The sequence below is a fragment of the Danio rerio genome, chromosome 18 (genome assembly GCF_049306965.1).
Source record: "Danio rerio strain Tuebingen ecotype United States chromosome 18, GRCz12tu, whole genome shotgun sequence".
NCBI classification, from domain to species: Eukaryota; Metazoa; Chordata; class Actinopteri; order Cypriniformes; family Danionidae; genus Danio; species Danio rerio.
This window is the reverse complement of record NC_133193.1, coordinates 18,704,114-18,716,615: the sequence shown is the minus strand read 5'-3', so window position 1 is coordinate 18,716,615 and position 12,502 is coordinate 18,704,114. Positions and strand designations below refer to the sequence as shown.

Genomic DNA, 12,502 nt, shown 5'->3' with positions numbered 1-12,502 from the left:
ACATATTGAATGTTATCTTTCTATATATAAACAGTTGAATTCAGAATTATTAGCCCTACTGTTTAATTAGTCCAACCCCACACTATTTTTATTTGACATGGAAACACATTTCTAAACATGATAGTTTTAATAACTCATTTCTAATAACTGATTTCTTGTATCTTCGCATTATAACAGTACATTATATTTTACTAGAAATATTTCAAGGTACTAATATTCAACTTAAAATGAAGTTTAAAGGTTTGGTCAATTAGGTTAACTAGGCCAGGGGTTCCCAAACTTTTCAGCCCACAACCTCCAAAATGACAATGTCAATGACACTCGACCCCCATTTTTCAAGTTGGTTATACTGTAAATATACAAATGTTGCACACGCAACTATAGGCATATATAAACATGAGCATACTGACAACACAAAAATGCAACAGTCTAGTAACCGTATAATTTTTTTTATAGTCATTTTATAATTTTATTTAAAAAAATTCAAGGCTGGTGGATTTTTATTTGTATGTTTTTGTTGTTGTTTCTTTAATATAACTATTAACTATTTTCTTTGTGCTATGAATAAAATAGGGTAATTCTGTTAGTTTAATAATATTTATTTGAGTTTTGGAAATAACCAAGCGCCCCTCGTCATTATCCCATGATCCCCCAGGGGGTCCCGACCCTCACTTTGGGAACCACTAAACTAGGCAGCATGTATTGCAAAAAATATTGCCTAAGGGGGCTAATAATATTGACCTTAAAATGGTATAAAAATGTAAAAGTGCTTTTATTCTAGCTGGAATAATACTTTCTCCTAAAGAAAAAAAATATAGGAAATACTATAAATAAATCCCTAACTCCGTTAAACATGACTTGGGGTATTTTTGAAAAAGAAGAAAAAAATCACAGGAGGGCTAATATTTAGACTTTAACTCTATATTTATGTTTTTTTTTTTTTATAAATTTCTATTGGGTTACCACTTGTTCATGTTCTCTCTGGGTCCAGATGCAGAATCATTGCTCAAAACATATTTCAGAACAGTTCAAGTTGATATGCTAGTCTTATCTGGTCTGTTGCGGGATTTAGATGTCTGGAGGCTTCTTTTTTGACTGGTCAGACCAGTAAACAAGCCCAAGACTATCTTGGGTTTGAGAGCAACTCTTTTAAGATTTTCCATCATTTATGATGCAACGCTTTCCAATCACTGACAGGCGTTTCAGGGAATTCACGTTTTTATAGTTATTCAGTAGGGGGCACTGTTATGGTCCTTCTAAAAGAGTGAAGCGTCTCAGGATCAAGTGATAAAGATTTTCGTTACTCATTACTCATTCAACAGAACTCATTCAACAGAACAGCAAACAAATTTAAAACTGAATGTTATTAAATCAACTTACCGTACAAAGGTAAAAAAATAAAAAATAAAACAACTCTGCAAGCAATAAGGTGATGATACACAGAGCAATGTTGATGGCAACAAAACTTTGGTGGCAACTTTTAAATGTAAACTTTTAAAAGAATTGGCTGCCCTCTCTCTGACTTGGTTGCCCATTGACCAAATCATTGCCCGAATTCCATAAGATTAAAAAGTTTAGAAAATTATTTAAACATTCTGGCACCTACTAGAAAAATGCTGGTGGGGAAAAAAGACTTAGGACCAGCTGAGGCTAGTTTAAAAAGGTTTTTCAGTAGGGATAGATTCCCTGGTTGTTTCCCCTCAACAATCATCATGGTAAAGACCATAATGAGCATACAATAACCCCTAGGATGTTTTTTGGGCTTTATATTCCTGCTCTGAAGCCAGGCATGTATACATCTTAAAAATTTTGTGTGTTCACTGTACTAACTGTAAAAACAGATTGTGAATCTTTAATATTAATCAGCATGGATAAAAAAATGCTGCTTTTTCTATCATTTTTCTCCATCTTTTTCTCCCAGGACCACACGGCTGAGCAGTACAGCTTATAGTGATAGCAAGGATCTAGTAGAGTATGGCATGATTCAATATGCAAGGCATTTTCTTTATCTGCAATATTTAGAAATCGCCCAAATATGTGTGTGTCTCCCATGTGTGTGCGCGTGTTTTAATTTTTCACGTCAAGGATGTGTTTATTATCGTCCTGTTCCAGTCTGTCCTTTTAACAGTAATTGGAGTGATATTAATTGCTGTGCGGTTGCCGCTTGATGACAGCGCTGGTGATGTGAACGCGATAGGCTTCTCCCCCCCACACCAAACTAACCGGCAGGAGAATGAGGAAGAGAGGGAGAGAAAGGACGGGAGAGGGAGAGAAAGAATGAGGGGGGGAGCAGGAGAGAGATAGGCCTTCTATCAGTACTGGAGCAGGCACTGCCTTTATCAGGAGCACGATTGGCAAAAGGGAAACTTTGACCGGTCTGAATTTTTCCCTTATCATCATGACCCCCCTCTCACACCACCCCACATCCCACCACTAGTCTCTCCATCACCACGAAACACCCCCTGCCGAATGTACACAAGCACTTCTTTCTTGTTTCTTGTTGTTTTTTGTCCCCTCCGCATCAGAAGTCAGTCGCTGGGTGTTTGTTTTTGTGTACATCACCTCGTTTTCCCACAATACCCTGGAATTTGAACCTTCTGTTCTATGGAAAATGGCTTTTATCAAGCATTATTTGCATTCCCGTCATTTTTCTACTGAATAGTAAATGACATCACTGATATCATTCAGAGAGGACTGGCTCTTGTCTGGCCATGATGTCACATCCTGTTTTACACTTATATTAAATTGATAGTTCACCCCATGAGGAAAATTCTCTTTAATCATTTACTTTCCCACAAGTTGTCAAACCTGTGTGGGTTGAACACAAAATAAACTATTTTAAAGAATGTTTTGAACCCTGTTTTTTACCTGTAATTATGGTATTTTTTGTTGTTGATCTGAACACAGTGCACAAATCTACACTACTTGGCTTGAGTAACCAATTAATTGCTCCATTGACCTCCATAATATGACAAAAATACAATGGACGTAAATGGAGGTGAATGAGTTTTTTTTATTATTTTCATAATAACATGCTCTTTCTGGTTTCTTGTTTCTTATACGTTTCTTAATTTATGGTGAAGTATACCTTTAAGGGTTTGGGCTATGTTATGGAGGTGTATGGTATGGAATTTCTGCGTATTTTCAGTCACATATGTTGTGTGTTTGACATTCTGTATTGATTATATCGCCAAAATTGTTTTGCTATTTCACTTTGACCTTTCATATGCTGGCCCGGTGTTTCCAGAAAGTTCTCAGCTGGCAGGTTCTCATCCAATGTCATCCTTATCAGTTTATATGAAGCTTTATAGTATACGCATACAAAAACACATAGATAAAGAGATAGAGATAGAACCTTTGCCATAAATAAACAAGTATGCCTATTTATACAATCCTTATCAGTTCTGAAGCTGTAAAATTTACGTCTTTAATAAATGCTAAATCACTGGCTACATTGTTAAAACATTTTATAAAAATTAAAAAGTATATATTTTTGCTTTTAGTGTATATTATATATCTACTCAGAAGAGTTACCCAAAAACATTATTACAGCTGACGAGAAACCTTCTGGGAGTTTTTTTTGTGGATATACTATGTTAGTAGAAGATTGTTTATCACAGGAGATCACAAGTCTCTTACAGCACATCACTAGTCTCTCTGTTCTCTGTCGTGATCTTGATCTGCTATTCCACAGCTCAGTGACTGTACTGGGTCTATTAACCGTCATTTAAAAAAAAAAAATTCAGTAAGGTTTAGATCAGGACTTTGGGCTGGCCTTTTTATTATTTCAGTATTTTCACCTTAAAGCAGTGGACTCAAACTCAGTTCCTGGAGGGCCACAGGTCTGCATAGTTTAGCTACAACAACCTCCAACTAATACCTGCTTAATAGTCTCTAGTAGTCTTGAACACCTTGATTAGTTGATCAGGTGTGTTTGATTAAGGTTGGAGCAAAACTGTGCAGAGGTGCAGCCTCCAGGAATCCAGTTTGGGAATCGCTTTGCTCATCTTGCTGTGTGACAGAGATCATTGTCCTCCATGGTAGTTGATGGTTGATTGTTGCAGAAGAGCTTCTGGTACACATTTGCATTCACTCTGCCATGTAGATTAATAAGAGGCCCAAATCCTGCTGGAGAAAACTTCCAAACCTTGAGAAAATCTCCACCATTCAGTGACTTCTTGTTCAGTATTTCCCTGGTTCGATGCCAAACATGTTTCTGATCAGACCCTAACAAATTCAACTTTGGAAATGGTCTTTCTGTTGATGCGTTCTTGCAAGTGAGAGGCATGGTCACCACAGTGGGGCTTTCAGCCAGTACTGTTATATTTTAAGACAATTAACACCAATAGCTGAATCTGGAATGTGGACTTTTGATCAAATTTTGATCAGTTTTATTTTTTTGTATAGGAAATTGTAGGTTGTTTTCTAATTTTGAACTCTTTTTTTATTTTTTATTATTGCTGGTGTACATTGAAACACAACACCTTGCACAAATTAATATGCATATGTGGACAATCCAAGCATCCGTACGCACTGTACCTTGCATGGAAAACCTTTGTTTGTTGTTTGTTAATTGCCTCTGTATCTTTATCGACTATTTTTCAGGGTGGGGTTCTGTTGAATGAATTGATAGGCAGTGGCGAGGCAGAAGTGTCAGGAATGGGTTGATATGGCAAAGCAGCTTTTTAATCTATAACGTGTCCTGCTGCATGATATGCAAAATAAATTATGAAGAAAAAAATTATCTTCAAAATGACCTTGCTGGCTGGAGGGTTTGATATTTTCCTCTCTGCTTAAAATTCTTGATATGCAAATGGCCGTCACAGTAATCCCTTCTAGCTGGCGGACCGTTGCTCCTTTTTCCCCCCTTCTCCCCCCTCTTTCTTTCTTTCCTTCTTTCTTTCTCTCTTTCCATCTCGCTTTCTTTTTTCTGAGTTTCACCAGATGGAATTAGACCTTGACTAAACTAACGTTCCTGCTTGGCCAGCATTCCCCACCAGCATTCCTTATCCACACGAGTTATTCAAATGACTCCAATAAAGCACTATAATGGCAATGATAATAATGATTATTATTATTTACCCGGCGTGGTGGGATTTTATCATATTTAATTATAAGGGATCGGAGGGAGCAGCGTGTGCATATTATCAGTGGCATTTAAATGCTGATAAATTATTTGTGGGTGCTGGAAGTGGCATTGATGAGAGGCTGCAGGGATGCTGATAGGTACGGAGGTGTTGACCAGGTTTTACAGCGTCAGCAGAGACGCCGGGAAATCTGCATAGACCTCCTGAAGAGTCCTGAGCGCTGGAAAATTAAAAACATATCAGCACAGCTCAGAAAGACAGTGAGAGAGTGGGACTACATTTAAATAGAAATTTGTTTGTGGATGATGTCAGTCTAGTGTCATGAATTTCTGCAAAAACATTCACATATTGGAGGTTTTGTTGCATATAATTAAATACATGTGCCATATTACCCTTTTACATTTTTATTATATACGTGACCATGGGCTATAAAACCAATTTTTGGTAAATAAAATGTATACATAACCTGAAAGCTGGGTAAATAAACTTTCCATTGATGTATAGTTTATTAGAATAGGACAATATTTGGCTGAAAATCTGGAATCTGAAAAAAAAAATGTAATATTGAGAAAATTGCCTTTTTTGAAGATGTTCAGATTCCATTCTTAGCAATGTGCTTTTGTGGATATATTTTTAATAGGAAATGTACAAAATGTCTTCTTGAAAGATGATCTTTACATAATAATCTACTGATATTTGGCATAAAATAAAATATATCATTTTGATTGATATAATCAATGTATTTTTGACTATTGCCAAAAAAATATACCCATACATTAAACTGGTTTTGTGGTCCAGGGTAACAAATAATATATTATATCTAAAGGTTAAAATTAAATGTAATCACATTTATAGAACAATATTCATCTCCAGTTTTATGGTATTATTTATATTTTTATATAACTGAATAACTGAATAATTCATCTTAAATAAATACTAAAACACAGATTGTTTTCAGACAGGTTTCCATTGGTTTAAAATAGTCCTGCGCAAGATAGCGTCTGACAAATGCTGACAAATATAAGCATGTGATATCAAAAGACATTTTAAGAAGAATGCTAATTCTTGCTAATAGTATGTAACCATACTATCTGTACAAAATAATGCTTTACATTTCATTACAATAACAACCCCCCCCCCCCCCCCCCCCACCCCCGCTGTTCTATATATCTATGTCCTTGTTTCATTTCTAAATGAAAGTAACCCTGTCTTATATTGCATGGGTATATTTGTAGGTATAGCCAAAAAAATACACTGTATATGTAAAAAAATTAACATTAAGAATATTATAGAATATTATATTATAGAATATTAAGAAGTGATATTGTTCCATGAAGACATTTTGTAAATTGCTTTACATAAATATATCAAACTTAACTTTTGGTTATTAACACACATTTTTTTAGACAGGTTTCCATCTTCCTTTGGTTTGAAATAGTCACGTACAAGCTACGACTAGTTGTGATTCCTAAACTAGTACTTATAATGTTTATATTAGGAGTGCACTATGTAACATTTCAGCATTGATATCTAAATGTGTTACACCGCAGGATATGCAATGTTGAGTCTGTCTTATAATTTATCATTTGCATTTGTTTTTGATGCCTGTGACTGTATACTGATTTTAAAAGTTTCAGGCATAAAAAAGTGTACAGTTTATAACTTTAGTAAGGATTACTTTAATTGAATTCTGTTTATTTGTAATATTCAATTTCTGTCCCTGAACACAAAATGATAATGATTTTTTCAAATGTATATATTTTTATTGTATTTATATGCTTTTAGATTGTTTATTAGATTTTACAGAATCATCTCAATCAATCTAAAATTATAAATCATTCCCAAAAGATATATTAAGCCATCTGGTAATGTCCCAATATTTATTGCAAAATAAATAAACAAAGTTAGATTTTACATCACTAATTTTGACAGACAACACCCTAAACTGTAAAATCAGCTTTAAATCAAATCAACCTATAAAACCAAATATTACTTTTCAAACGAGTGAGCAGAATTTAATCATTTTACACAGTAGCGTGTGCTAGTCCTTGTTAAACATATTTATATTGTTCGGAGGGAGACAAAAGCGCCTGCAGTCTGAGCTTTTATCAGACGTGTCTACAACAGGAGTGAAATTCACTGGCGAGTCTTTCAATCTCATCCCTGGACCCTTTGTTTCGCTGCTGAATGAGGAAGCTTAGATCAGAGTGCTGCAGTGTATGGATATAATATCCAATTGTGCTCCGTGTTTCAAAGTTAATTCAAAAGCTTCATTCACAAGTTTATTTTGATCTCTGTCACTCTCAGTGGAAGGCCACTAGTGGCACTGATGCTTTGCTAGACCTTTGATCATATGTGTCATTTTGAATTTCTTTGTTTTCTTTCTCACACAGATTCAAGCAGTTGAGTAAAAGCACAGATACTCTACTAAAATATTACTCCAGTGGAAGTATAAAGTGCAAGATTTACTTGATTGAAAGTAAACAAGTGCTTAATCTTTGTAATGTATGTTAGTAATAAATGTAAAAAGTACTCATTGATTTTTATACTTGATTTGATATGTTTTCTTTTATCACTCAGAGTTGTTATATGCTATTAATCATACTTAAATTGTTGATAATTTAACAATATTTGACAAATAACCTAGTATATAACATGTATAAATAAACACAAATTGTGTGTAAGTGGGTGCTGACAAATATAAGCATATAATATCAAAAAAGACTAAACACATGACAAAATATGCTGACATTTTAAGAAGAACGCAATGTAACCATACTAGCAGTTAAGAGTAATACTCATTTTTCCCACTACTTTTTTTGTTATATATTTTTGTCATATTTGTTTAATTTTAAATAAAAGTTACCCTGTCTTATGCTGCACGGGTATGTTTGTATAACTGTATATTACATTTTTATTGCTTGCCAATATACGTCGAATATTACTAAATAATAATGCTCCATGACATTTTTTAATTTTCCTTCCATAAATATATCTACACTTAATTTTTGGTTTGTAATATGAATTACTAAGACAACTTTAAAGGTGATTTTTTTCAACAATGTTTTTCTTCCTTGGATTTTTTTTTGTTTTTTTTTTCTAGTCCAAATATTTAAGAAATATTAAATCAAGAAGCATTTTCTTGACAAACAAAATAAATATACATTTTAAAAGAAATAATATGCCAAAATAAAGTGAATTTTTGCTTGAAACAAGTAAAATAAATATCTACCTATGGAAGGAATGTCCAATCCAGTTCCTGGAGGGCCGCAGTTTTGCACAGTTTAGTTCCAATCCTGCTTCAACGCACTTACCTGTAGGTTTCAAACAAGCCTGAAAGACTTAATTAGTTTAATCAGGTGTGTTTAATTAGGGTTAAAGCTTAATTGTGCAGAGCTGCGGCTCTCCAGGAACTGGATTTGACACCTCTGACCAAGCAAAACAATCTAGTTTTTTTTTTAATCTTTTGACATAAGATTATTCTTACCCCATTTGCAGATTATATTGTTATGCTTACTCACTTAATTTGACATACTATTTCTTAAAAGAAGACAGTATGCATTGATTGTGTAAAAAATGCTTCTTGAATTAAGATTTTTCTTGATTCAAACTTCTTGATTGAGATTTGGACTGGAAACAAGAAAAAAAAATCAAAGAAAATAATTTTTTGCAGTGAAGATGAGGATGACTGTTTTTTCAATCTTTTTGAATCATTTTCAGTGAATTCAGTGAATCATTTACTGAAGATTTGCTCTTAACAAATCATTAAAAATAAATGACTGCGTCCGAAACTACTCCACTGTTAGAAAAGTACTTTTTATACTGTATGAGTGCGAGTAATATGATTGGAACGCAGATACATCCGCAACTTTGTCATAATCATGTGAGCAGCTAATGAATCATTAACTGTAGACACTCATTTGTAGATGGATCATTTGAATCAGTGATCTGTCCAACTCATTGTGAATTAATGAATGAATTGTTCAGTGCAATTTATGAACCAATTTAACTGGTAAACGGACCAGTTTCAGCTCATTCAGCTTTGAGCGGATGATGATTCCTCTATAGTTCAAAATAACTTGTTCTCAGCATTTTTTTAAACGTTTTTTTTATTTAAATGTAAAAGTAAAACAAAAAAGTTTCCTTAAATAAAAATACTCAAGCTACAAATAAATCATTCATTCGTTCGTTCAGTTTCCTTCTACTTAGTCCCTGATTTATTAGGGCTTGCCACAGCGGAATGAACCGCCAACTATTCTGGCATATGTTTTATGCAGAGGATGCTCATCCAACTGCAACCTCGTACTGGGAAACGCCCACATACTCTTGCATTCACACATGCACTCATACAGTACAGCCTATTTAATTTCTTCAATTGCCCAATAGCGCATGTCTTTGGACTATGTGGGAAACCAGAGCAACCAGTGGAAATCCATGTGAACTTGGGGAAAACATGCAAACTCCATACAGAAATGCCAACTGGGCCAGTCAGGACTCGAACCAGCAACCTCTTGTTGTGAGCCATAGTGCCACCCCAGATAAGATGTAACATACAGATATTTAAAAACATGTATAATAATGTATATCTAATGTAAGCATTGAAGTAAAAACAATAAAGTACTTTCCTCCAATATTTGGGAGCATGGTTTAGTGTAAAAGTGAAAGTGCACTCTTGATCTCTGTCTAGACAAATTCAGCTCAGCCTAAACATGCAATCATCTTGACATGCTGTCAAACTCATCAGTTTTGTGGTTAGCGTGGTTAAGCTGATTTGGGTTACACATAACAGTGCAGTAACAGGACTTTGAGCAGGATTATGTTGTCAAGCCAGAGTACACTGTTCTCAGTTCTTCAGAATCAGACATCATTGTGCAAAAAACTTAAGCGTTAAATCAGGTTCACGGAAAAAAAAACAGGTGTTTTGAAAGAGTTACATAAAGTGCCATTGTATATCAGCACCTGGTATTTTGCAAAGCTATTAAACTTAATGTCTGTCTCTCTTTTTTTTTTTCTTCGTTCCTTTTTTGGCAAGCGTCTTTCTGCTGTGTAGATGTGTCAGAATGTCAGCTTGTGTAGTTGATGGTTTTCAGTTATTCTGATTATCTTTCATTATTTCTTCCTGAGATCCGGCTGTGGTTGTGGGACTGGGGTGAAGCTGTTATCTGAGGCAGAGCAGAGCAGGACCAGCAGCAGACCGTTAACTCCCATTCTAAGATGCTCACAATTCCACACATTACCCATCTTATCCCAGTATAGATTTCTGACCTGACATGTGGGAATCATAATTTATCTGCATCCCTATATGTTGGACATTATTGTTATTGGTTGCTGCCGTTGGCTAATTTATAATGCATTTGAACAACACTAACAATTAAACTAATCACTAACATTTTTGACAAAATTAATGCAGTTTTAATAATACAGCATATTAAACTGGTGTCGCTCTTAGCATTTAAAGTGTTTACACTACTTTTAGTGATTTGTTTAGTTAATTCATTTTTCAGTTACATTGAGTGCAATTTTTTTCTATGGTCATTTTAATTCTAAAATTTTTTTTTTTACATTTTTTTTTATAAATGTTCCCCTTTTTATTTATTTAAATAGTCAACAAAGCATGCATTCACTAATAAACATAACTAGCACAACATACATATAAACATAGTGCTTTTACATTGTGTACATAAAAAGACACATCAGTACAATACAAGCAAAACCTGACAGCATTGGTATCATTTAGTCCACTTACAGTTACATTTGGCTTTAAGTAGTTTATGAAAGGACGCCACATGGCTGTGAACTTGGACCCAGAAACATTTAAATAAATTTTTTCCAAACTAAGTAAATGCGACACATCATTTGCCCAATGTTTAAAAGATTGAGGAAAAGATTGTTTCCAATTTATTAAAATCAAGCGTCTTGCCAAAAGAGAAGTCAATACAGTCCGATTCACTTTTTGACATACTGTTATTTTCATACTATACCAATTACAGCAGTTTGAGGACTTGCACAAACATCTATACAAAATATTCTGGAGTAAGATGAAATCTGACCAAAATACTGATAATCAAGGACATATAACTGATCAACAGCAGAAGTTTTAGCAGTTTGTTGTTCTGAAGCATTCAGAAAAATCAAGGGGTTTCAAAAGTCCAGTCAAAGTTCAGAACCTTATCCTGACTGAAATGCTGGAGCAAGAACTGTGCAAAATAAAATCCTCAAACACTCCTCCAGAATGATCTGAGAGACTTACAGAAAATTATGGGCCCTATCATACACCCGGCGCAGTGTGGCTCAATGCGCGGCGCAATAGTCTTTTGGTAGTTTCAGCTTGGCGCAAGAGTCGTTTTGAGGCGTTGCGCTACGCTGTTTAAATAGCAAATGCATTAGCGCTCATTTGTGTGCCCATAGGCGTTCTGGTCTAAAAAGGAAGGCGTTCTGAGGCGGACCGCTGGCACGTTGCTATTTTAAGAAACTATAATAGATTTTTCATTAGACCAAAACAAACCCGGTCTAAACTCCGGCGCAGAGTTGCGCCTCGCTTACGCACTGCTTAATATGCACAAGAGAGCAATAGGCAAATATCTTTACATATGAAAAAAATTTAATATTAAGGATATATATAGGATATAATAAGAATAGATATAGAATATATATATAAAGGAATAAAATATTACAAAACATATTATTTTCTAGCCTACATAAATATGAAAAATCAATGCTTTTATGTCTTCTTCATCTCGGGAGGCTTTTTCAGATCATTCATAACAATTTGCTTTTGTATAATGTTATTATTATTAGCAGTATTATTTATTATATCCATATTTATATTTGTTTTATTAAAAACAAGCTTAGATTTGCCCACCTGTCAGGTTTTAGACCATATGGGGCAAAGCATGTGTTTTAGGATATAACTCAGGTTTTTGAAGACATTTTGTTATTATTATTCATTTATTCGTTTGCTGGAAATTAGAACTGAATTTAGAAATAGTTTTGAAACGAATATTTGCGCTTAACAAACAAAATTATTTATTTATAGACTAATTGATGTCTGTGCGTAAAGGTTTCCCTATCCAAGAGCGAAAGTGAAAGTGATCCATTATCTCTCATTCTCATGCAGTAGATGCTATGTTTAACAGTTTTCTGTTAAAAAACTGTTAACTGTTAACTGTTTGCTTGTGAAATGCTCATTTTTTCCACTTAGACTTACTTTGTGTCCTGTAAATAGCGAATACGCTCTTGGTGCGACGCAGCTGACTCTTAAAGGGAATAGGAGATGAGACTCTAATTGGTTTATTCTTAAAACACACCTATAACTCATTAAGAAAATAAACTCAACCCTTTTAGACCATGCGCCGCAGCGCAAGGCAGATTTCCCATCCTTAAATTAGCAAAAACACGTCCTGACACGCCCTGAA

General features: G+C 34.5%; 1 protein-coding gene across 1 annotated transcript in view; it reads left to right on the top strand.

Moving 5' to 3' along the window:
* The window catches only part of zfpm1 (zinc finger protein, FOG family member 1), a 128,545-nt gene that overhangs the window by 67,414 nt on the left and 48,629 nt on the right, over positions 1 to 12,502 (top strand).